Source organism: Branchiostoma belcheri, unplaced genomic scaffold (genome assembly GCF_001625305.1).
Source record: "Branchiostoma belcheri isolate BF01 breed outbred unplaced genomic scaffold, Haploidv18h27 scaffold17, whole genome shotgun sequence".
In the NCBI taxonomy this organism is placed as follows: domain Eukaryota; kingdom Metazoa; phylum Chordata; class Leptocardii; order Amphioxiformes; family Branchiostomatidae; genus Branchiostoma; species Branchiostoma belcheri.
Window position 1 is genome coordinate 2,481,209 of NW_017803157.1, and position 25,235 is coordinate 2,506,443.

Consider the following 25,235-nt stretch of genomic DNA (forward strand, 5'->3'; position numbering starts at 1 on the left):
TGTGACAGGGACTTAAGCGTTTCGACTTTGTAGTTTTATAAACCCTGTTGATCATGATTGTCTGCAATGTTGATATTTCCTCATCATTTTTGAAATATATGCATATGATGCAAATCCGTTCTTTCGTGGTCTTCATTGTGTTTGGTTGTTAGATAAAGACAAAATAGTAAGACGCGTACGTTTTTTTTTATCCCACTCCCATTTCCATGCACAAAGAAATCCACAAATGTGCACAAGAAAGAAAGACAAGGACATGTTTAACAGGAACTGTAGCTTATTATTAATTCGTTCTCCTACGTAAAGTAGTCTTACTTGTTCGGTACCACTAGATCCTTGACTTCCCATAGTCGTCTGGACGTTTTCAACTTTTCAATTGCGACTTATTAAGTTAAAGGTAATTTTATCAACAGTCATCCTAGGATCCGATTCTTTTGTCTGTTTTATTGAAATTGCTTGATTCATTGTCAATAAAATGTCAAATGCAAAAGAAAAAAAGCAATATTTATGTCTACATCTTGATTGCTACCTTGCAAGCTGACTATGCGACATCTACCAGAGTTTCAAGAAAAGTCCTGTGTCTCTTTCATTATAACATTACAGTCAAGCGGCACCTTCTCTTACAAACTAATTTTGGTGCAATTTCCTTTGTATTATTCAAACACTTTGGCCTCATTTATTGCCTTGTCAAATATATGCTATCTTGTACATAAACAACATTAGTGAAGAGATAGTTATTTGTGGTAGTATTTTCTGCAAGATTTTAGGAGGCAACCAAAGCAAGAAGAGATCATATGAGTCACATCAATGTAAAAATGTGAATACAATATGAAACATAATAAAAACTGTTCAACACACAATATGCCTCTGGAATAATAAGGAAAACTGAGCGACCAAAATGCGTACTTGTCAATGAGTAGAATATATAATGACATGAAAGAGAGAGTAAAGTTGATACAGTCTAACAGAGATGAGAACGATCATGGCTATCAGCATACAAGGAGTGAGATGTCAGATATCTACGTTAACAGAGTTGATCACAGGAACAATGGCACTCAATGTGATCAAACGAAGTATCAAGATGACAGTCAGTATGAAACAGTTCGAATGATGTCCAGTGAAAGTTGCCAGAGGATGGTGTTGAGAAGCTCTCTAATGATGACAAGTCCTTGCTGGATACTTTTATACTAATAGTCATGAATTACTAAGTCATAATAAACATTAGAGCAAGTATGAGGTTTCTAGATGATGTAAAGTTCAAGCTAGTGTTGTACTCGAGAAAGTCCATGAAGGTGAAATGAAGGTGAGAGGAAGACAGCCCGTTGAGTTGAGAGACAGCACTGAGGCGTGAATGTCAAAGGTCCGATGAGGGGACAGCAAAAAGAGAGAAATAAAGGAGAGTCGCTGTCCGTGTTGCTGTCCGGGCTACTGTCCGGGCAGCCAGACGGACGGCTCTTTTCCTGTCACCTTTGAGACCTTGAATAGCTGGCGGGGCGGTGCGGGCGCGCTGGCGGTGGACAGATTAGTGTCGGACTCGTAATCCGTGGCAAGCTGATCGCTGAGGTAACCTCCTCCACTGCTTACCCATCCGCGGGGCTTCAGGTTGAAATCTTTGTACTGCGGCCCGGTCGGTGAACCCGGCTTCTCCATCATCATACCATCTTGGGATGCCCAACTGGGCGCGCCCTCAACACCTACATCAGCTGGCTGCGCGCCTGGGAATGGCAGGGTGGGATCAAATGGGTCGTACTCAGGCTGGCTGCCGGCTGGCATGTCCAGCAGAAGCTTGTTGCCGCGTATGTGGCTGAAGGCATCATCGATTTTCCCCGACCCTCCATGGCAGCTTCCCACGGACTTTTCGGCGGCTTTTTGTACGTCACCTGCGACATCATTTCCTTCATCTCCTGCACTGTGGGAGTCGACTGCCGCTGCTGCTGCTTCTGGTACTGGTACTGCGGCACGTTGGGAGACACTTGTGGTTTGGGTGGAGCCTTCTTGACGTTGCTTTCATCTATGACGTATTTGGACATTCGTTCCATCCTCTTCATGAACATATTGGCTCCTTTGCCCTCTTCGAAGAACGTCGCTTCCGCCAGCCTTCGGGCTGCGTCGTGGGACAGCATTTCGGGCGTTTGATGCGTGCAGCGAGACTTATCCTCCAAATCAACGTTGAAGTTGATCGGCTCAATCTCCGAAACGGGAATCCTCTTTGTCGTGTCTTTTTCGGGTAATGCGGCTTCAGGAGGGAGGTTGTAGTACTCACTAATTGACTTCGGATGGAGTCTCTGTTTTTGTTTCTTTTCGCCGGTATTTTCAGGCTCTGGTTTCGCCTCCTTTTGGATCTCCAGGTAACTGCGCGTCGGTAGGGTCTGGAGGGTTTGTTTAGACGTATCCTTAGTCGACGTGAGGGCCGGAGTCGGCTTGACGGTCATGAAATGCTCAGAGGCATTTCTTGCCTGCTCCTCTTGGATGTCGAGATAGCTGGGAAGTGGACCTACTCTGGTCGGCCCCACAGCTTTGCCGCCCCTCCCAGGTGCCCCTGGAGAATTATAAGGATAGTCGAAGTCAGTTTCGTCCGCGTCATCGTCGGCCGGACCTTCTCGTATCTCCTCCAGCACGAGCTGGTAGAGATCTTCGGGGACGTCCGGCACGTCAACCCCGGACGGAACTCCTGAGGGGTGGCGTCCCTGGGGTGGACGGCCGGGCCGAAAGGATCGGCCTCCCACTTGTGGGCCCGCAGCCGCCTCTTCCAGAACATCCTCCCGCCGCGAGAGAACCGGTTATGCCGCGACAACAACGCCCGGGCGAGCCGGTGGCAGATCTTTATCTTATACCTTTCCTCCGGTGGGTAGAGGTCTTCCTCGTCTGATACTTTTAGTGGTTCCTCAGCAAGTGTTATGGTGGTGGGGGTTCGGACGCCATATCCGCGGGGTTCAGGCTCATTTTGCCATTCTAGATTGACATGCACGGTCCCATTCATGACTACGGGGCCTGTAGCCACTAGGGCAGGGCCAGGTTGTTTGTCACCTGTGGACACAGGCGTTATATCACCTGAAATGGCACAAATAGACATGCATCAATCCCATGCTGATTCATGCTTTGTCTGTGAGTGCATCGAAGGTGTCAGCCTCATGCATCATGCCATATGGTAATATGTGTTATCTAAGTCTGTCATGGGGACGTTTCCTTTGGCAGAATCAAAAGCTGTGTGCCATTTTCATTTTTGCCTAAGCAAAGTCCTGTGGTAAACTGTAAAATCTCCGTGATAACGATTGCACTCATGCGGACTACTGGAGTGGCTGTTGAACATCATCGACGACAGCAATCTATATGTAAGTGTATTCAAACTGACCGTTCCTGTTTGAAATCGTTTTGTACCACTGTGCTCAAGGCCAAAAATGTCATGCTTCTTCCATGCTGCAATTCATATTATGTGTCAGCTGATGGTTTGGAAACTGGTTGCTTCTCAAGCAGCGGTCTGCGATTGATTTTAAGGAGCAAGACAGTGATTTTGACAGTGATTTTGGGCCGAGGTCTCCTAACGTCCGATGTGTCAATACAGCCTGTATATGTAGCATTAGTTCGCTTCTTTTATAACTATCATTACGTCATTAGAAAACAACTTAGATCAAGTTTACATGATATGTGAGTTAACTACTACATCGATGGATTGTCATTGGTGATTTCTAAGAGATCGTAAAACATGCATATTTGGGTCAAAGGTAGAGACGTAGAGGTAGCATAAAGCTAAGAAAAAAGACAAAAGAGGGAAAAGAAGAGCAGGGTACGAAAAAAAGCACAGTTCAGGAGACAGCAGGCAGCATTTTAACCGTTTCATTGCTAATATTCCCATTATTCATTTAAGGTTATGATCACACGCAAGATGCTTAGATATCACTACAACTACATCACGACATGCGTATTAGACACACGAACTCTCGTAACTGTAAGGTTCCATTGCAACCTTAGGAAGGTTTTCCCTCTTATTCCTCTTGTATAGGTTTAGAGGAGGATCTACTGACGCCCTACCCACCACGATTGACAAACGTCGCGAGGTTTGACCAGAGAGTATGTTGCCAACGAGGCGTTGTCAAATATGTGAAGGAGGATGTTCTGTAAGAGGGGCAAGCCAGGTCGCTTACAAATGTAACGGTCACATCTCTGCAGGAAAACAGGGACAGGAAAGGAGAGAGAGAACGCCTGCGTATCAATGACAGACAAGAGGGAAAGAAAGGCATCCCTGAAACAGGCATTTTCACGATTCTATCAAAATCTTGCCGATTTTACAGTTGGTTTTAGATATGATACTTTGATCCAATAACACGACAAACGACAAAAACTAATTTTCAGCTCAACCTTCTTCAATTTGAACTGACCCACTTCTGACACGTGACACACATGACACGTGACGTCATCAGTAATGGGTCAAACTTGACATTTGGTAGACTATGGTAATAATGATAGACTATGGTAATAATAAATCGATGTCCAAAATATTGAAAATGCCTGTTTCGGGACGGTGCAATTAAGGCTGCCGTTATTCCAACAAATACGCGCATTGTTTCCCAGTAGAAAATAGGCGACTCATAAGAATTATATTTTCATAATCAAAATAATAATCTAATTTAGCATATGTGGTCTAGATCTGCGACTGAAAGCAACAGTCAAATGTTTGTTCAAAGTAGAATCCAGTCTTCACCACCTCTTCATACTAATTGACAATTGGGTAATGTTGTAGGTATTTTTCAATGCCCAAAACGTAATCTAGTTCCGCCAGAGATCGATCATGAATTATAAGTCTTATTTTGACGACTCATTGACATTGTCGAAACTTCGTGATAAGTTGTAAAGAATTGAATTCATGTTCATCGTATATCTGTTGGAATTACAGGCAAAAGCAGGAAAAGCATTGAAGTTTTCAATATACCTAATGATTTTGCTATAATCCTCTGCACAAGGTACATGCTTTTTTAAGTTCATGTGAATACCGCTACGCGTCTGTTGCACCCAATTCGTTTAGATCTCTTTGGCTATAGAAATTTCATAGCTGCCGTGAAAAAAGCGGACAAGATAGAATAGATTTGAGTAGACTAGACTAGAATAGAATAGAATAATGAGAAAGCGAAGACAAACAAACGCAACTTTATACAACTGCAAGGGCAAAGTATAGGAATAGACTGAAATAGCAGTGAAATATAGGAACATATACAATCAGAAGATTTCATAGCAGAAAAAAACAGACAGAGGTATACGTTTTCATCTTATTGATGGTTGATGATACAAGTCATGCACTTACTTATCTTGATTACTGAGGTGTAGTTAAGAGTCATTCACGTAAAATACTACATCGTGTGGCCTGTGGTGTAGTCTACTAGCCTGGGCGCCATCCTCCGTAGTTTCCGCCAGCTCCCTAATGTCGCTGTCCCTGGTAGCCAGCGACATTAGGGAGCTGGCGGAAAATACGGAGGACGGCGCCCAGGCTAGTAGTCTATGGCATAAATCCCACACATGCAACGATCTCACCTGGTTTCTTGAGCCCGGCTGCTGCGGATCTGGCCGATGACGACTGCGACGAGACCATCTTCGGTCGCGGGTCGAACGAGGCCGGTGAGTGGTGGCCGTCGGTGTCGTTGAAGGACCTCGAAGAGGCCGTCGCGTGCGTGCCTGTTGGAGACCAGATCCCGCTGTCTCGCTCGCCGGAGTAGTACCCCTGTGACGACGGCGGCATCTGTGAAGGCCTCCACACGCCGTTGGACGTGGGCTGCGGACCACCGTGATCACCTGCTGGGCCGCCGGGTTGAAACGACACCGGCTGGGCTGCTCTTGGCGCTTGCCCCCCTCCGCCGCCACTTGGAGACCACACCGCCGGGGCAGGCTGAGGAGACTGCGGCTGAGGAGCTTGCGGCCTCCCGGTTGGAGACCAAGGCTGCTCCCGAACCTCCCGCACCTCGTAGGGTCTCTCCTGTTGTACATCTCCTCCTCCGGGAGACCACGACTTCGGACCGGACACCGGGGTGGTCCCACTCGGGGACCAAACAGCTCCTGACTTCTCGTAGGCCAGCATCTCTCTCTGCTTGTTACGATACTGGCCCATAGGGCCCAGGGGGAGATCCATAGTTTGGAAGTCCTCCTGGGTCATGGGTCTTCCCGATGACGACCCTTCAGACCACGTCTGCGGCTTGAAGTCAAACTTCTTGACTTTGAACATGGGGGCTTTTGGCTTGGCGTTCATCATGTTTCCAGCTTGTCTTTCGTCTTCTTCTGGTGGTTCCCAAGTCGCTCCTGCGTCAAACACACTGAAGACTTTGTTTGGTGCAACTTCAGTGGGGGTAGTAGGAGTGATAGGGGTCTTGGGCTTAGACCTTCCAACAGTAGGGTTCCACGTGTGAGTGGGTGCAGATGCCGGGGGTTGACTGTACGTAGGTGTAGGTGGTTCAAACGGATACGACCCCGCCGGCTGGTGTTGTTGGGGTGCCGGCTGCGGTGCTGGGACTGGCTCCTGTTTCGGAACGCCGGCTGACCAGGTGTGCGGAGAGCCCGCCGGACGTTCTGGCTGGTACACAGCCGCGGGTTGTTGTCTGATAGGCGTTGGCCTCTGTACCGCTGGCTGGCTAGATGTGACCGCTTGGGGCTCGTGTATCTGCTGCTGCTGCCGAGGGAGGGGGCCTGACTGACTGTTGATACCTTGGCCCTGCTGCCCTGGAGGCCTGACAGAGCGGAAGGCACTTGATGGCGGTTCTTCTTCTTCAAACGCTTGACCGCCTGGTTGGCCGCTGGTCGGGCTGTAGACTTGTTGGTATTGAGGCTCTGCTAACGCACGGGAGTACGACGGTGGAGGATTGGCAGGGAATTCTTCTTGACTCGGCCTTGCTGCGGGCGGTGGTGCCTTCCTTTGTATATCTTCTTGAGGACTAGATTGGCCTAAGCTTCGGATGTCTCCGGGCTTCAGGTAGGAGAATCCTTGCACCTTTCTTTCCTCTGACGCCTCTTCTTCTGAACGTGCACTGCCGCTGAAGACACTGACCTGTAACAAGACGACCATTTATTAATTTATTAATAATGATAATGTGCTTATTTATCAATGATTGAAAATGTATAATTATAGAGGAACAGGTGATCTCCTGAATATGACGCTTGAATCTTTTCAATATTTAAGTGTGGTTTTCGACATGGTCTGGAATACCATCTTTAATACGTCTCAGTACATACCTGTCCTAGGCCGTTTACTTTGGAAACGTTCTTCGACTTCCTCTCTAAAGTTGAGTACTCGGACTCAGTCGATCGGACCACCTGCGATTGCCGGCTCGACTCCTCCTTTGCAACCGTTATCGCTGACACTTCTCTCCTGCTCTCCTGCTTGACCGAGCTGGCCGAGACTGTGACTGGCTTGATCTGGAGGGTGGACACGTGCTGCTTGCTGTCTTTCTTCGCCACAGAATTGACCTTGATCTCTAGCTTACTTCCAGACTCTTCTTGTTCGGCCGCCTGTCCCGCTGGCTGCACGTTGTAGGTTGGACGTTTTCTGGAGAAAAAGAGAGAGATGGCATCCATATCTTATCCTCAAAGTTCATTAGTTTATTAGTAGTTACATGTTTAAAGTTAAAACTTTTGTTACGTATATAACACAAAAAGGAAATGTTATCACCTAGAGCATTCTACCAGTCACTATGGTCTTCCTCAGTAGACTGACCCAGTGAGACTTGTCCCGTGGCTTCTCTGGAGTGTAACATCAACACTGGATCGAAGGTATCTTGTTAACGATGTCTGCCCATAACCTATCACTCAACCGCGACGGGGGCAGACATCGTTTACCAGATACCTTAAACCCGGTGTTGACGTCAGGGAAGCCACGTGACAAGACTTTCAGTCTGCTGAAGAAAACCAGAGTGACTGGTTGAAAAGCTCTAGGTGACAACATTTCCCTTTCGTGTTGGAACAAAAGTTTTACCTTTAAGAATCCATATCTTGACAAAATGCTAAGAAAAGTGCTGTAGCGCATCAAGCCTTTGTAAACCTTCAGCAAAGAAATCAGAACAAAAAAAACTATCAGCAAACCCAATAAGTATTAAATGCTCTCTGAATTTCACACCCCAAATTGGAGTTAGCATTAAGCTATTTCAGAGCGAAGTCTTCGGTATCAAACATGGACTGAGCCAGTCCTTATGGAACAAAACACCCGCGCCTAATATGCCTACCCTTTTTCATTGACTGAGGCATGAGGGGGTCTGGTCATGGAGTCATGGATGGGTTAGTCAATCTCTCAAATCAGATCTCGAAATTTTTTCACAAGATGAATGTTTACAGAGATATGTATGACTCATGATAAGATATGTGACTCATTGAATACAAAGTGGTTCTGTATATAAATAAAGATACGTTTTCCCTGATATTTCTGACTGTTGACTCAAACCCAGTCATTCAACAGTTACTCAGGCAACTGGATACGATTTTGGAAAGTCCGATATACAGGAACAGAATTAGACTATTAGATGGCGTTATCTGTATAAAATTTGAATCAGTAGTGAAATTGTTTAGTTTCAATAAGTATAACTGTGTGATAGCGAGAATTTTGTTTGAGCCTTAATTTCAGATAACAGTAGAGGTGATCCTCTAAGTAACAGATATACAGTAGCTATAAGATAACGTTCTTCTTCTATCTTACCTGAGAACTTCCAATTCCAATCGATCTGTTGCTCCCTCCACTATGCCCATACAATCCTTGTGCGTGAAGTCCTGACACGGCGCCCCGTTCACAGTCAAGAGCTCGTCCCCTTCCTGCAGCCCAGATCCGTGCGCCTTGCTCTTCTTCCGCACCTGCAGAGTCACAGAACACAGTGTTAATGCGCGAGACAAAGTAGTGCGGACGAAATTATATTCTTGAAGCCCGGCTAGAACGTCTGCTGTGAGAGGTAGCCAGCAGTAAACTGCAAGGCGTTGTATACGTAGAGTACGTAGGTATCAGCTTTTATACTGATTTGGATTGTGAATTTTTTCCTGTTCTAATCGGCTGCAGTTCAATTGACCTCCGCAGGAGGCGATATAAAAGAGGTCGTCTTCCCTGAATTATGGTCAAAAAGAACAATTTTAGCATTCAAACCAGAAAATAGACGAACTATAGACGAACGCCACCATCATCATTAGTAGCCAAATGTATGATAAAGATATAAAATACTTGTTTATTTCATGTAGAGCAAAAACTGATATATGAGCTGGGAGAGGCCGCCACACGGTCACATCTGTGCTCTAAAAACGGCAGGCAGGCCGAGGTTTAGTATCTATATTAAGAAGCTAGTTTCCCTGGAATTTCCGGAACAGTATCATAATTACACTGGCTTTGGTCTCTTACTTTTACGTTGTCCATAGCATAGTAGCTTGGAAGAAATTAGTTAGCTTTTATATTAATCTAATCCATGCAAAAAAACCAAACCATTTTGATATGATCGATCTGTCGATTGTAAGGTATAACTGCTATCTGGCTACTCTAGAGAATCTTCAGTGATGCATACACAATTGATAAACAATTCTAAAAATATACGATTCTTAATTAAGCTCTAGATAAATGGTGAATGATTGTATCACCACTGTCTGAATGTTCTGTGTAACTTTGCCCATTTGGGTAATTTGGAATCATGATAAAGCATTGGGTGTTGAGAACGAAGTTCGCAGAAATGTAATTTTCTTTATTACTGAAGGACTCTGAACGCATCACTCCTAATTCTTGGACTTTTATAGTGGGGGGGGGGTATATCAGATATCTAAGCACGTCTGAAGCAATACAGATTTACGTCATTGCCCAACAGCTGTTGGTTAGAGTTTGCGCACTGCGATTTTTTGTTGGGTCACGACCTCTGGCGAGGATTACTGAAACAACAACATCCAGCTTCCAGCGATTGACAGAAAACAAGCGCACTACCCAGTCATCGGGAAAACGAGCGATCGCTGATTTTGTTTACAAAATCATACATTTGCAAATTATTTGAAGCCATATGCAAAATATTGGTATTCAAATCAACCAATCGTCAGCCGCTTTTTGCCTATCGTGATGTCATGGCGATCGCTCGTCCAACGTATTCTCACGGCAACCATGTAAGTATACTATTCTTAAGATTGCTAACATATACATGCACACTTAACATGCAAAAACATGTAAATGTTATCCCGTTTATCTTACCTGATGATCATTTGAAAATATCACACAAACACACACAGACTCACAGACACAGACACACACACACACACACACACACACATACACACACAGACACACACATTCACACACACACACACACACACACACACACACACACACACACACACACACACACACATACACACATACACACACACACACACACATACACACACGAACACACACAAACACACACACACACACACAAACACACACACAAACACAAACACACAAACACACACACTTATTCAACAAATAAAATAAACCTCTTTAATACTTCGCCATCACTGCGCAATGTTTATTTACACCATATCTGCCTTGGCGTCTGTCAAAATTAAAGTATGAGTCATTGCGGCGAAAAAGACCTCTCCCCTTCTTGTAACGCAATATGTGCCGAGTATGTGCCAAACACCGTGGGTTTCGTGCGTTAGTTATACACTCATCCCTGCAACAGAAAACCCACACCGTGCCTACATGTTCCTAAAAGGCCTGCCCATTCCAAACATGCACCCCCCTCCCACCATCAATATGGTGCGTACTTGAGAGGTCGTTTATCTGTTTGAAGTACAAGCAACATTCTGTTCAACATCGTCTTAAAAGGAGAGGTAAACAGATTGCAGAGGAATCCTGTGTACGACAAGATAGTTAAGTACAGCAGAATCGGGTCGCCAAGGATAAAACCCTGGTGGTAACAGACGAGCTCAGGTATTTGGCTACGTTATATCGTATAACAGAACTGTCTCAAAACTCCGACCAACCAACTCCGAGACATGAGCAGCTCTGCGTTACGACCATAGCAGCCCACCTGATGTTCTAGTTAACAATGATAAAAAAAAAATCGCAGTCCATAATAATTAAGGAAATCTACAGAATCTAGATCTGACGTTCGCAGGAATTTACCCCAGACTCCAAGGCAATGACGTAAGAGTACCCAATGATACAGCTATCAACGCGAATGCAGACACATATCACAAGCAGATAACTAGCCTTAACATTGAACAATTGAAAAAAGCTTTCGCGTATGCACCGTTGTTAAAACTGGCAAAACCCTAATTCTATATAGAATATCAGGTTAAGATATTTTGTACCCGCACCCCTTTTTACCTTTGGTGTAAGCGCTGAAAATTTACGACAATAGACATACTTTGACGAATACCTGACCTGAAAGGTGCTACCGCGGTCAGTTTAAAAAGAATTGCCTTCTCACCTGTATAAACTTTTCGCTTTTAAACACCATTTTCCCGTCTCCCCAAGGCCCCGGCACCACACGTCACGTCCCAGTGAGCCTAATGTCGTCTGCTTTTCAGACTTATAAATAACTCAGACATGTCAAATACAACATGGAAGCGGAAACCACAAATGGCAGAACGTACGTCACCCATCTGTACATGATACATGTTTTAAAAGGACTTCATTGTTGGTGTATGCTTACATGAATAGTTATTATTGTCGTCTGCGTTTGTGTGAGTGGGTTGATCCAAACTTCCGTTTCCGGATGTCAGCATTAGCTACCGGCTAGAGTTTCATATTTTCGAGGATTACATTTGAGTCGTGTAAAGGGGGATGCATCAAGCTTGCTGGGATCCGCCCTGGGCAAACAAAAAGTTGGAATTAGAAGTATTCAACTCAAGTAGGTCACATAAAATAGACCCACTGCTTCTGTTTATATAGATATGCCAGGCTTCAACGTTTACATAACCTAGGGACAAAAGGGGATCACTGGGATGTGTAAGTGTTGCATTTATATATATATATATACTGGGTTCCACTAAATGGCGAAATAACTCAGAAGTAGCTGAACATAACGAAATACAGGTAAAAACTTATAACATAACTTCCTATTATACATAACATATACAATATAACTTACAAAGTATGAAAAAGTTGGACACTTATACCTGTACCAAAATAGTGACCTCGTCCAAGGCCATTTAACTAAGGGTTGGGTGTATGAATTCTCGTACTTATTTGATTATCATGTGATTCCTATTCATGTTCTCAAGTCATAATCGATGACTAAACTGTAATCATCCATATAACCAACCATAATTTGTAACCATCCATAAAACATCCTGTCCCTCCCGTACTTTCTGGAATTTTCGTTTTTAGATTTTGGTGCGACCGAGTTGGTCACATCGAGGCTACTCCTGACCTTGACCAAAATAAGTGCACGCAGGCGTCACCCCGCTGAGGTGAATATTGGTCTCGCCCACCGTTGTCATGACGACACGCTTGTCAGTCGTGCAGCTCTTCACAATCTTAAAACCAAGAACGTAAATGTTGAAGTAGTAGTAAGACATAACGGTATTTTTAAAAACTTTTCTAAAACGAATATTTAGATTGGTATTCAGGCGTCAATGTGTCTTCTATTAGAATCTGTTTTAGCTTACATTGAATTACTCTTTTGTTAATCATCATTGGCCATTGCGTCACATAAATATTTACACACACATATGCTTTAAAAGTAATGTTTGAAACCAAAGATTGTTTGAAACGTACTTCTTCCTGCCTCACATATAGCCAAATGAATATAGCCTCCCGGACACGGCCGAACTCCCCCATGGTCAAGGCATGGATTTCAGTCAGATTTGACTAAAATGTCTGTCAAACTTGAAATGATTCGTATCAAAACGTAGGCGTGGTCAGGACGCTCCCGAGCGTCAGCCAACCTTGGTCGGCCCCTGTCACACATTCACGACCTTCCCCAAATTTGTTCCCGAGCACCAGCCGATCTTTGTCGGCAAGTGTTCGGGAGGCCAAAGTCGTCAATGTGAAACAGGGTCTTTTTTACACAACAGTAGATGATGTGACACAACATGCTGAGCTGATCTGGCCCGTTCCAGACGGTAATACCCAGGACTATACAGGGTAACATGACATAGCGGGGAAAGTATGAGAACTGCCTGCGGCTAGAGGGGGTTAATCTCCACTCTTCAAACAACAAATCCGTCAAGATAATGCCCGAAAGTGACAAGCTACTTAGCGCACGTTAGGCCACGGCGGGGATATGGAGGCCGTATGTTGTCCGAAAGACTGATAAAAACATAGATATAAGAATGTATCATATTTCGAGTTGGCTAATGTGTAGTTTACACATTAGCCCTAATTTCTTGTAGAGGTACACATAACGCATATAGACTCAAATTTAAGTCAAATTCATTTCGAAACGGGCTGAAGAGAGTCCAAATGTTGTTCAAAAGCTCTCTTTTTCTTGCGAAAGCCTACATTTTGCCAATCGGAGATGAGATTTAAAACCAGGCGTTTTTGTGATAGGTGTGATAACTTGGGCATAAATGCTTTGATACGTAAAGAACAAAAGTTTTTTTTTTTCCAAATAACCATGAAACTTTGATCTCTGTGTAACTTTGTGTTGGAATAAAGTTCAACATTTTACAACCATGGAACTTGAAGAAAAGTAATGCTTCAATGCTTGTGACCTTGGACGTGCGTGTTTTACTTTGTAAACAACCGCGCGAAACTTGGCCGTCTATGATGTAAACAACGACATTCTAGATCTCTGTGTGTACACAATTAGCCAGCTGATTGAACAGTTGACCAAATAAATCACGACAAAAATTCACACGACACAGAATATCTGCTCTACTAGAACCAAAACAAACTCAAAGAATGACAGTTCTTATCACTTTAAGTATACCTGATGGACTATAAGCCTCTCATAAGCATTATTGTCTCTCGCATAATAAAGGCTGCGCATAAGGTCGATTCTCAGTGTTTACATGAGTTATAATGCTAAAAGGCACCATGGATAGAACAAAACCTAGGGTAGTGGGACGCACGGATTATAAATGTACACAAAAACGTCAATGAGTTTATCAGCTTCTCTTCTGACTCTGGGACTGATGATGTGTGACTTATCGTGGGGACCACCCTGGGTAGTATTGTGGCTTATTTTACCCCCCCCCCGCCCGTTTTCATAAATTATTTTTTCAAGAAACTTATGAAAGTACATGTCTTCTAACCATTTTCCAATAAAGCTGAGAATTTGAAACGTATTTGTACTATGATTATCATCTACAATATATCCGATCAGGTACGGCTGACATTTGGGAGCACTCTGGCCACGCCTACGTTTCTATACGAATCGAAACGAATTCGAGATAAATTTGAGTCAAATTTGACCCCCAACACACCTCGAAAATGCTGACTTACTCCCGAATGGTTGGCTTGTGTTCAGTCGACTTACAGCCGAACTCCTGCCAACCATATCCGAACCTCCCAACCATATCCGAACCTCCCGACCACCCCAAATGTTTTAAACATTTTTTTTTCATTCGACATACAGCCGAATAGTAGCCGACCAGGCCAGGCACGAGCCGACCCAGCAGCCTTTGCTCCAACCTTACTCCTAACCATTTCTAGTTCCAAACTATTCCTGACCTATTCCTAATTAGTGAATGTATGACAGGGACCGGCGTAAGCCAGGTGTTTTAAGTCACTAAAAGTGTCGTTACCTATATCTACGGAGGACACGAGATCATGATTTGCCAGCCCCCAACTGAGCGGTACGGAGGTCCTCTGGGACCGATGGAATGAGAAATTTATAGCACCACTTCTGAACCTCCGTATTTGGGACCTCCCAACGTTACGACGTCTGTGGATAAATATATCTGCCACTGGTTTATGATCGGAAAGTAGTGGGGTAATAAGGCAGATACCAAGTCTAGAAAAAGCAATGATTTATACAATGATAAATTTACTGCAGCAAGTTTTGTATGATAACAAACTATAGACCTAATGGGGTATAACGTATATGTTGGTAGATGGACAGCCTAGGCTAGTTCCAACATGCACTCACTGACTGAACCATTGCCTGTGCTAGCTATGAAGTCACGAAGGGAACAAACCAGACAACGTCGAATTCCGAACACAATTAGAAACTTCAAATTTATTACCAAAAGCTCCACATCATCAGTGGTAAAACGAACCACCCTTCGTTGACCACTGGTTGTTTCGATGAAGTCTTCTACCGAGAGTTATAAGTTGTCACCAAAATAAGGCTAACTAAACTACTGAGTATTTTCTGTTGTTGACCGTTACTTGTGGCAGGTGCTCATATCATCACGTATGTAGGGTATCACGTGCTTATATCATCACGTGCATATCTGATTTGCATAGCGTATTCACTCGCATTTGCAACGTGTTTATGCATCGTATCCTCAACATTTAAAATGGTCCCCTATTTTTTAAGCATCTTACATCCAGAATTAGCTGTTTCAGAAGGCTGTGAGATCTGAACATGTCTGAGAAACGCTAAAGCTATGATTTCCTGAAATGCAAATTGGACACCAATATGGCGACCGGCACACCGATGACGTCACTAGTATGCGCTAGCTTTATAGGCTATACCTACTGGGTTATATATCCATATTACATTGAATTGTCATTAAATTGTCACCAGAAAGATATGGTTACTACACAGCCACACACATAGGCGTGGAAGGGTAAAAATAGCGGCGGGCAGACTTTCTGGACTATCAGACAGAAAGAGACACACTGAACAAACAAACCCTGAGATATGTACGTGTTGGACTCAGAGGGTGTCTAGAAACTGGTCTGTCGATTCTGTAGATCATTCTATCATCACTAACTTTTTACTTTTGCGAAAGTAAATTTTTGAGATAGACCGGGAAACATGTTGGCCGGGGTTAAACATTTTCTTTCATTTCTGACACATCACTTAAAAAAATTCCCACCTCTTTCCTCTCGATACAAAACATGTGAACTAGCTACTTTCAAGCTGGAACACAAACGTGTATTATTACAGTATACGGGTATATATTCATAGTTATATGAACAGTGATACATCACATATAATGTTTGCGATAACTGCGATAATTCAATATAATGATTAGTAAATCTAGATAACATCTCATATATATATCTTAAACTTCATTCACTCAGTTTAAAAAGATATCTTATTCATATGGCGATATATATATATATATATATTTGAATAAGATATCGTTTTAAACTGAGTGAGTGAAGTTCTCCATGTTTCAAGTTCATCTGATGAACAGAAAGGAAATGTCCGATTGTGGCCAAGACAAACCAGAACTCACGGATTGTTTATACTCCTAAGGAGAAAGTATGTCAGCATCAGCATTACATCTATGGCTACCCGGGATATATGTCGTATTTATTGAAACAGTCTCGTGTCTGAGTATTCGAAGTCAAGTGTCAAAATCGTGAATCAAACCGTGCCTGACAGGTAATAGCTGGGTACTATATAACACATGAGAGATCGTTTTGAGCACTATACTGGGTCGAAGAGACTCAGTGAACAGCTATCTGGCTAGTGTAGGTTATCAAATGTTTGTTGACATGAAACAGGGGCGGTGTAAAGAAACATGTTGTGTGCTTTATGTAGGAAGCGTAGAATTAGCCATGACACCCAGAAAAGGGGACAAATGCCTGGGTGCTGAACATGAAATGAGAGCCGGGCATTCTTCCAACTAGCCACTACTAGATCCTTGGTATTTTTCCGTCACAATATTAATATAGGATGAATTACAACAATCATGGAGAAACATATTGACATGAAAGCTATTTGATGGACGCGTTTGTTGTCAGTGAAGATGAAGTAAATGTATTATTTTGTTATTCTCCTAGTAGAGGTTTGAGGCTTCGGCTTTTTTGGCGTGTTCTTTAATAGACGTTTTTATCGGGCTCTCTTTTTTGTATCTTTTTGTATCATTTTCTTCTACGTCAGCCTAATTGGCCGGGGTGGCAAATGGTAACTGTCTTGCAAATGAATACTGCCTGGCCAATTTGATACTATCTTTGCAGCCACCGAAAGATCTGCTTGGAGATAACTATTATTTTGTAGATCATCAAGGATGATCCAGATACAATCTGAGTCAAATATTCCTTAATACTGACTTCGTAACAAATGATATTTAGGTCCTTGGTATAGAATATCGTGTTGAATGAAACAAGGTTATCAGCTGACATTCCAGGTTTATCTTTGGACGTGAACAGCTGTGTCTCCATGTCTTGCTACATCCGGGGTACTCCACCCGAGAGTCCGCCATCTTGGTTTCTGGAGCTTATCACTAAAACATGTCAATTTTGCTGCTGGACCAGTAAATATTTGTACCGTGAGCTGCGACTATAAACAAAGATATATGGGGAATGCCTTGCCTGGATACTGTCCTGTTTTAGTCCACTTTCACCTTCGCCCTAGTTTAAAGCAAGGAGATTTAAACATATTACTAAATTATATACGTTATTTGCTCGGTGTACTTTATTTTACAATACACATGACAGATAACATTGCTATGAGAAAGAAAATTAGGAAGGAATCTGAAAAATATAAAATCTAAACTAGACAGTATCTATGATATTTCATAGATTTTGTCAACGTATAAGGTAATGTCGTCAAACCAAAACTGTATTTTTGCTCAATCATTGGCCATGTTAACCTGAATGGTATTTTTCGTTTGATGCTAGACTATCTTGAGCTGGAAACTTTCTCACGGCCACACATCACACACGAGTCCGTCACGACTCAGCACATAGTTATGTCTAACTTGGAGAGAAAGCGAGAGGCGCATCTGATGTTGAACATTTCACATCCACGACTGTGGGTATCACATGTCAAAATAGTGGTAATGGTGCATACTGGCTCTACTAAAGCTGTGGGCTTATAAAATACATGAAAGACGCCTGTATTTATACACCTATAACTAGTGCATAGCAATACAGAACTTTGCTGACTCCGAAAACAGAACTTTCTAGAACAGGGTTAGTAGAACGGGCGGGTAACAGTGTTGCGTGCACAGAGACCAAGGTCACGTGACCTCCGTCTAAAAGTGAACAGGTCAGACGAGTCGTTAAGTTCTAGCAGACCACGTGTTTGTCGCTGGAAATGTACCTGATGTTACACAGTACTGCTTAGTTCTTGAGATATCATTTTGCAAGTCTTAAAAAAAAACAGTCAGAAGCTTTAGTGTTATACGTAATAGAAGGAAAATGTATCTTGTTGACAACATCATTTCCTACGTACAATTAGTTATATGTGGCACATGGCTCATGGTGAGGTTATTATCCATAATCTATTTTTTCCCAGTCCTGCACTGTTTAATCACGCTTATTTTGTGTACAGTAAGCCCAGTGGCAGTAGTGGGCGGAGCTGTGTCGGACCCTGTACAGTGTACTATGCCGTGCTCTTGATAAGTCTCACAAGAGGCGTAGTCGTACCCGACCATTTTTGGTCAGCGGCTTTGCGGGCATGCGGTGCCGCTTATCCGAGATCTCTGGCTAGCTCTGAGGGGAGAAAATCCTGCCCGTCCCAAACTCCAGACCTCCCACCGCACGTACACAGTCCTTACTTCTGCCTCTAACACTGATGGAAGAAAACTAAGACCCAAGACTTGTCACAAGAAAATGTCAACCACGCAAACGTGTTCGTCCAAGTTTCCGTGGATGTAGCCGCCGGGCCTTAGTCGCCCTATAAGGGGATATATGATGTCTTTTTATAATACGTCCCATACCCAGTTACCAAGGGCAGGCGACGGGTTTACGATATCAAACAGAATGCGACAAGGCTCGTCTTTTCTCGCGTTAGGCAGTCCAGGACAAGTTACTACCGAGCCTAAACAGACTTGTACACACACATAGAGGAGGACGTTCTGCCAAATCAAACAAAAAGAACCGCGTCCAAAACGTCGTCCGAATTTCGCACTCCCCCTCCAATATCACCAGTATGCGGGTGCCCGTCAGAGATAGTTGTCCGGAATGTGGAGCGTCCGCAGCGCTATTTTTTGACGCACAAGAGAGTCCTCCGTACCCCCACCACCCCTCCCACAAACACACAGCTCTCTTGGCACCTTACCTTGGCGACTTTCAGAGGTTGTTTCACTTCCAGACCTCCACTCAGACGAAACCCCCAAGGGGGTCCGCCGGTCAGGACAGCGGTCAGTCTCTCCCCCTTCCCCATGACGATGGCGGCTAGTGGTCTCTGCTACTGGTCGTCAGCACCCGGCATTGCTCCACCAGACATGGGCAGAAAAGTATGCCAGTCCGGAATGGCCCTTCCAAAATGCGCATTGGGCGCGCATATGCAATATGTCAATCTAGTTTCCCCGCCGGCCGCCGGGGGGTGGACCTGTAATGGTACAGTCCAAAAGCGCGCCATTCTGGATTGAGACGAACCACTCACACGTGGGATTTCGTACATGCCCTTTTTTCGGACATCAGAAAAGACAAAGAAAAAAAATCAGTAAACGGTATTTATATAACCCCATCACTGACTTGATTGTCTACATCAAGAGTCCAATATTACTACAAGAAGACACCTCCTTTTTGTGGCTATAGTTCGAACTTCGTGCCTTTAAGGTCCTTGAAAGTTTGTCCTTCGCCCGAAGGCGTTCCTCGGAGTTCTGAACAAGAACTCTGACCCAGGAATGTTAAACAAACAGTACAAGTAGGCTGACACTGCACTGTTACGCGAACAATATCACATATATCACATAACCCACGTTTGTCAAGCAAACATTTGATGTACTAAGGATATACGTTTGGAGTTTTCTGCAATCAAAATATGAAACAATTAAATAAAGGCGAAAGCATTCCCCATTATCAGCCTGTCCTTATTATAGCCAATACGTATACACCTTCTCTACAGACTTGTAAATTTGAATATTTCAATTTTAGATATCGCAATAATTTGTCTGATAGTGCTACTGTGTATCTGTTACTTAGTAGATCGCCTTTACTGTCATCTGAAATCTCAAGTTATTCTAGCTAGTTTCCCTTTTCATACTTTTATCTCATGCTGTAATTATTTTATGTCCAGTGGTGACGTTTAATTTATACGCTATTTAGCTTGCGTGCGTCACCACTATGTATAGTTCTGTTTAAATGTTGAAATAAAAGACAAAACAACAACAAGTGAAAGCCACTCGTTTGGCAACAACAACATCTAACGGTACTTGATGATCAAAACAGTCCTTCTGTAGCTGATCCACTAGGTACCAACAAACCTCAGTAAATGTGTATACTTTTCATTTGTCGTCCTATAGGAACAAACATAGAGCCATATACAGTACGCGAACATGCCTGTTGTTACGTGTGTTTGCGCCGGGTGCCATAACACCGTCCCTCAAGCCGACATTTTACCGACGTCATGTTCTCCTAACCTTGTGGCCAGTTGGCAGCATGGTCAAAACGAGTGGAAACAAACTCCGGCGTGTTTGGGAACACACTAATGGGGGTGTTTATACCACAAACTGTCAGTCAATCTGCCGTGTCAATAAAGCGCGCTGGGCCTGTGTGGATAGGATGGGCGGGCGCTAGACTAAGCAACGTGCTCTTATGGGGTTGAAACGTTAGGTTTAAAGTAAATATTGCCAACTAATTCAAGACACGAACGATAGTAATTTACTTTTATTTATTATTTATCTATGAAGAATTATCAACTGTGAAAATCTGTGCATGTGAGTTGTGTAGTATACATTTTTAACAAACACTGCATTATACATATCCACACATCTATAAACCTTCCAAAAACGTTTCAGTTTAATACGAGCCGACACGACCGCCTGTTGACATCTTTATCAGGGTTATAATTATTGCTGGTTCACTGTGCACTGAACCTAGGTGTTACTGGTTCACTGTGCACTGGAGCTTTGTGTTACTGGCTCACTGTGCATTGAAGCTAGGTGTTACTGGTTCACTGTGCACTGAAGCTAGGTGTTACTGGTTCACTGTGCACTGAAGCTAGGCGTTTAATACTGGTTCACTGTGCACTGGAAGCTACGTGTCACTGGTTTACATTGCACTGAAGCGTCTAACAATTCGAGGACACCTTGAGTTTGGCATTGAGAGATATACAGTTATTCTTCTCTTTCACCACCGTGGAGCGATCACAAGGACAGACATGACAGGCGACGTTAAAACAGTCCAAATGCTGATAAACTCGTCAAGGCCTGTTTGAAGCTCGCAGCGGTACGTAACGAGCCATTTAGAGAGGAAATGTGGCGTGTACGTGTAGATGCTTTCACAAGCCGCCTCCTGATGACAGAGAACGGGCATGAGTGAAACACTCAGCAAGAAGTCGGTCAGGGCGAAGATGAGAATGCCAAGTTGAAGAGAACAGAAATAAGGGAGGAATAAATGGGAAAAACAGACTGACAGTATGCACATGAAAAAAAAGAACTATAGGTCTGTGATTTGATAAGGATCAATTATAACAAAGCGCTTGGTCTTGCTAATAACAGAAAAGCATCGTTTGTCGGACAAATATGTAACATTAGCGTCTTGATATTGACCGTCGCGCTGTGTATAGAAATTCGGAGGTCATGGGAAGAATAGATTCTGAAGACAATGTGGTAACTATCAGTCATCACTGAGCAGTTGTACTCACACAGAGGTTAAAAGTGTCGTGTGGGAGAAGGTATACACGTTCTGCCAGCCCGACCCTGGTTTGTGTTGCATACATAAAACTCTAGGTTTGAAATCTCCGATGTCTCGTTTTACCTCAGGAAAAGACATGCGGAATTTTTACAAAAGCTCCAAAGAGGGACGCTGATTCCCAAGCTTTGCCGGCGAAAGTTGTTACCTGAATCCCCTGTCACACATCCACAAATTTGGCCCCCCGAATTGGCATTAGCCGAAACCTTTCAAAAGGTTTAAAACATTCGGGGGTTGGCCGGGAGGTTCGGCCATGGTTGGCTAGTGTTCGGCTGTAAGTCTGTGGAACACCAGTCAATCATTAAGAAGTATGTCAGCAGTGTTCGGGGCATGTTTTCGGGGATCAAATTTGACTCAAAGTTAACTCAAATCCGTTTTTATTCGAATAGAAAGGCGTGTCCTAGATCTGGTCAAAACGTCAGCCAAACCTGGTCGCGATCGGCTGGTGCTTGGGAACAAATTCGTGGGAATGTCGTGAATATGTCACGAGCTTAATAGTGCCGGCGTGCGGTTATTACCAAAACTGCGCCCTGGTCTCAGATTACCGGAATTTGATACAGTATCATGCTTGGTATCAGTTCTTACAGTAAACACTGCTATTTGCTTTATTTTGGTCAATTGTCTTATTACTGTATTTTCATTCGTGTTCAATTATGCTTTGCCGTATTTTGTATCTGGAGAGTCACTTCCACGCCGTATACACAAAACTCAATAAGTTAGAATTTAGTGTTCAGTAGTTAAAGTAGTCAGTAGTTATACTATATTGTTATGCATTGTCCATCCTTATTTTCATAGCACATGTATTTGCAATTAGCCTACGGGCAAGAACTTGCAATAAAAAAAACTTCCTACAAAAACTAGCATAGCGATAACCCTGGTAATTTCTTTAAATGCGCGGTTGTGGCCGGAGATAGCGACATCTGGTCCTGTGAGTGCTGTAATACATCACTGCCGGATGCGGCCTTGGACATGACTTTTCCAGAACCGCGGCCAAACGCAGCGGACGTCTGGATTCCAGGTTGCCATGGCAACAAGCGATAGCTCACGGGCACGAGCTCATGCGTCAACGGTGACGTTATTGTTTCTAACGTTAAGGTCATCTGTAATCTGTTCCATCATAACGCTCAGACCAAAACATGGTCAGAACTATTCTCCAAGCACAGGTTTCGTTGGGGGTTGGGGAGGGGGGGGGTTAAAACAAATAGGAGCGAGTAGAAGCAGGAAAACCCCTGACTCCCGGGACACCGGGAATCGAACCCGGGCTGCCACCCATAGATTACGGCCCTAACCACTAGGCCAAGAGGTCCAAGACCCGTCAGACGAGTTAACTTTTTAAAGCCGGGCAAGTCTTCGCCCCCCCCCCCGAACGAAACATGTAGAATTGATATGTTGCTACGTTGTTAGTCTTTCCCCAGTGTACGTAGGATTGCATTAGTCTATAGCTACTCGCAAGCGGAGTTTTAGGCTTTGGCTTACTATTTTTGACGTGTTTTTCTTTTTGTACCGGTAGTTCTTTCCAGCCAATCAAACAGGATGACAAACTGTCTTGCCAATTTCTTGCGATCAAAAGAAGATCTGTGAGGAGATTAGTATTTGCCCAATTTCGGTGAGCTACTGTGGATTTAGGGATAGCCAATGCGTTTCGAAAAACTTATCCATCACTTGTATGAATGTAATCAGGGGAGACGTATACAGATTAATCTCTAAGCAGAGAAATCCCTAACGCTCTACCCAGAAGTGTACACCGTACAAACCAGGCTCTCTTCAAAGACTAATCCCGTGCCCTGTGACCTTATCACAACCTATTACTTACTACATAAACAAACTTGTGTGTATCTTCTACCAACAGTCCGACACTTGCCGGAGGCTGAGACCCTTCGCGTCATCTGTGCTCACTTTACTGAACTGGGAATGAATTCCAAAGGTGTCGTCTGCGTTTAGCATCAAGGACTGGGGAAATATACACCACGTCTAACCTCAAGGCAAAGGTGAAATACAAGTTTTCAAGAGCAACAGTTACATGCAAGGATGGCGAGGTGGTCTTGTGGTTAGGGTTGTTGATTCAGAATCAGAGGGTTGTTTTTTTATTTACTACAATTTTCACCTGAAAAGAAGGATCATGCGAACCACTCACATGTTTTGGGTTACAAGAAGAAAATTTGGAATCGGGAAATGTACTTAACACCTATTTCCTCACTTGACTCTGAAAATGATTACCTACTTGTAGCTGCGGTTAGGGACATCCTCTCAGATAAGCTAAGGACGAAGCTCCTGTGTTTGAGAAGAGCCACACTTTAAGCATGTTTAAGATCCCACCACATTTATAAAAAAAGAGCATGGGTTCTTCCCTGTATGAGTGGTTCACACCTTACAGTATGGTCTCAGGTTTGACATCTTGAAGAGGTAATAAAAGTCTTTACTTTATATATAGAACGAATAAAATATCAGCAAGTATTAAGCAGACAAATATGTAAACTTCATGTGGTCGATTATAGTCGACTAGTAGTACCTTACAGGGATAGCAATGTTTCTTACATTGTTGTTTGTGGTACAATGAACTTTCCATGTGTGCAACTTTCAAGGCAAGGGTCGTCACCTTTGGCCGTTGCAAAAGATACTTTCGTCCAAACCATCCGGGTGTCAAATGCCCAAACTGTGGTGCGAAAAACCCCACATGTTTGACCTAAGCCTTCGCCATGTTACTTTGTCCACACTTTGGGAAGTGTGGACTGTGTCTGTATTAATAGCATGATTCATACGAGGTGAGGACAGGCGGCCCATATTTGGCACCCTTCTCGGGAAATGTCAGCGGCAAGGTCTGTTGAAGCTGGCGTGCTTACGATACTTGCAAACACACACCAATGCCACTGTAGTGGAGGGGACATTGTCAGGATGTGTCTGTTGTTTGTGGAACGTTTGCTTCTGCCAAGTTAAGTGTAGTCTACCGTTCGTAGAACTATTAGTAACTAAAAACTTCAGAACTGCAACAAGTAACCCTACATCCGTCGGTGAAGGTTGGACATCCATGCAATAAGATACGCCAAAAAGAGTTACTCAAGCAAGTGGATATGATTTTGGAAACGGTCAGACATTTTGAACCACTCACACCGCAAGGACCACTACTCCTTACAAGAAATATTGTAGGATCTTTACCTTGCTCAATGTGTGCCTCTCCTCAAACACGGGACCCCGGCTTTACATTATATCCGAGATGACGTCCCTAATCTAAGCTAGGTACTCAATTACCCCTGAGTCGAATGAGGAAATAGTTGTTAAGTGCCTTTCCCAAGGACACAACATTGGGACCGACCAGGGATTCGAACCCATAACCTTCAGATTCTGAGTCAACAACCCTAACCACAAGACCACCTTGCCACCTCTTTCTTGATGATGATGACGATCTCTATTGCTCGACTGTTGTACGGGGTACAATGTATGACAACAATAATAATGTGATCTTTATTTCTTTATTTCTTTATTTCTTTATTTGAATTCACCACATGCAAAAAACAAGTGGAAGGGAGGACAAAACAGGTGTATCAACGCCTTTACAAGTTGTCCTCCCAAACCTGAAATGATAATACAAAACAATACGGAACCAAGTCAAACAATAAAC

General features: G+C 43.6%; 1 pseudogene; it reads right to left on the reverse strand.

Moving 5' to 3' along the window:
• Window positions 1-254: 254 nt before the first annotated feature.
• LOC109466782 lies at window positions 255-19,278 on the reverse strand (annotated as a pseudogene).
• Between the last annotated feature and the right edge of the window lie 5,957 nt (window positions 19,279-25,235).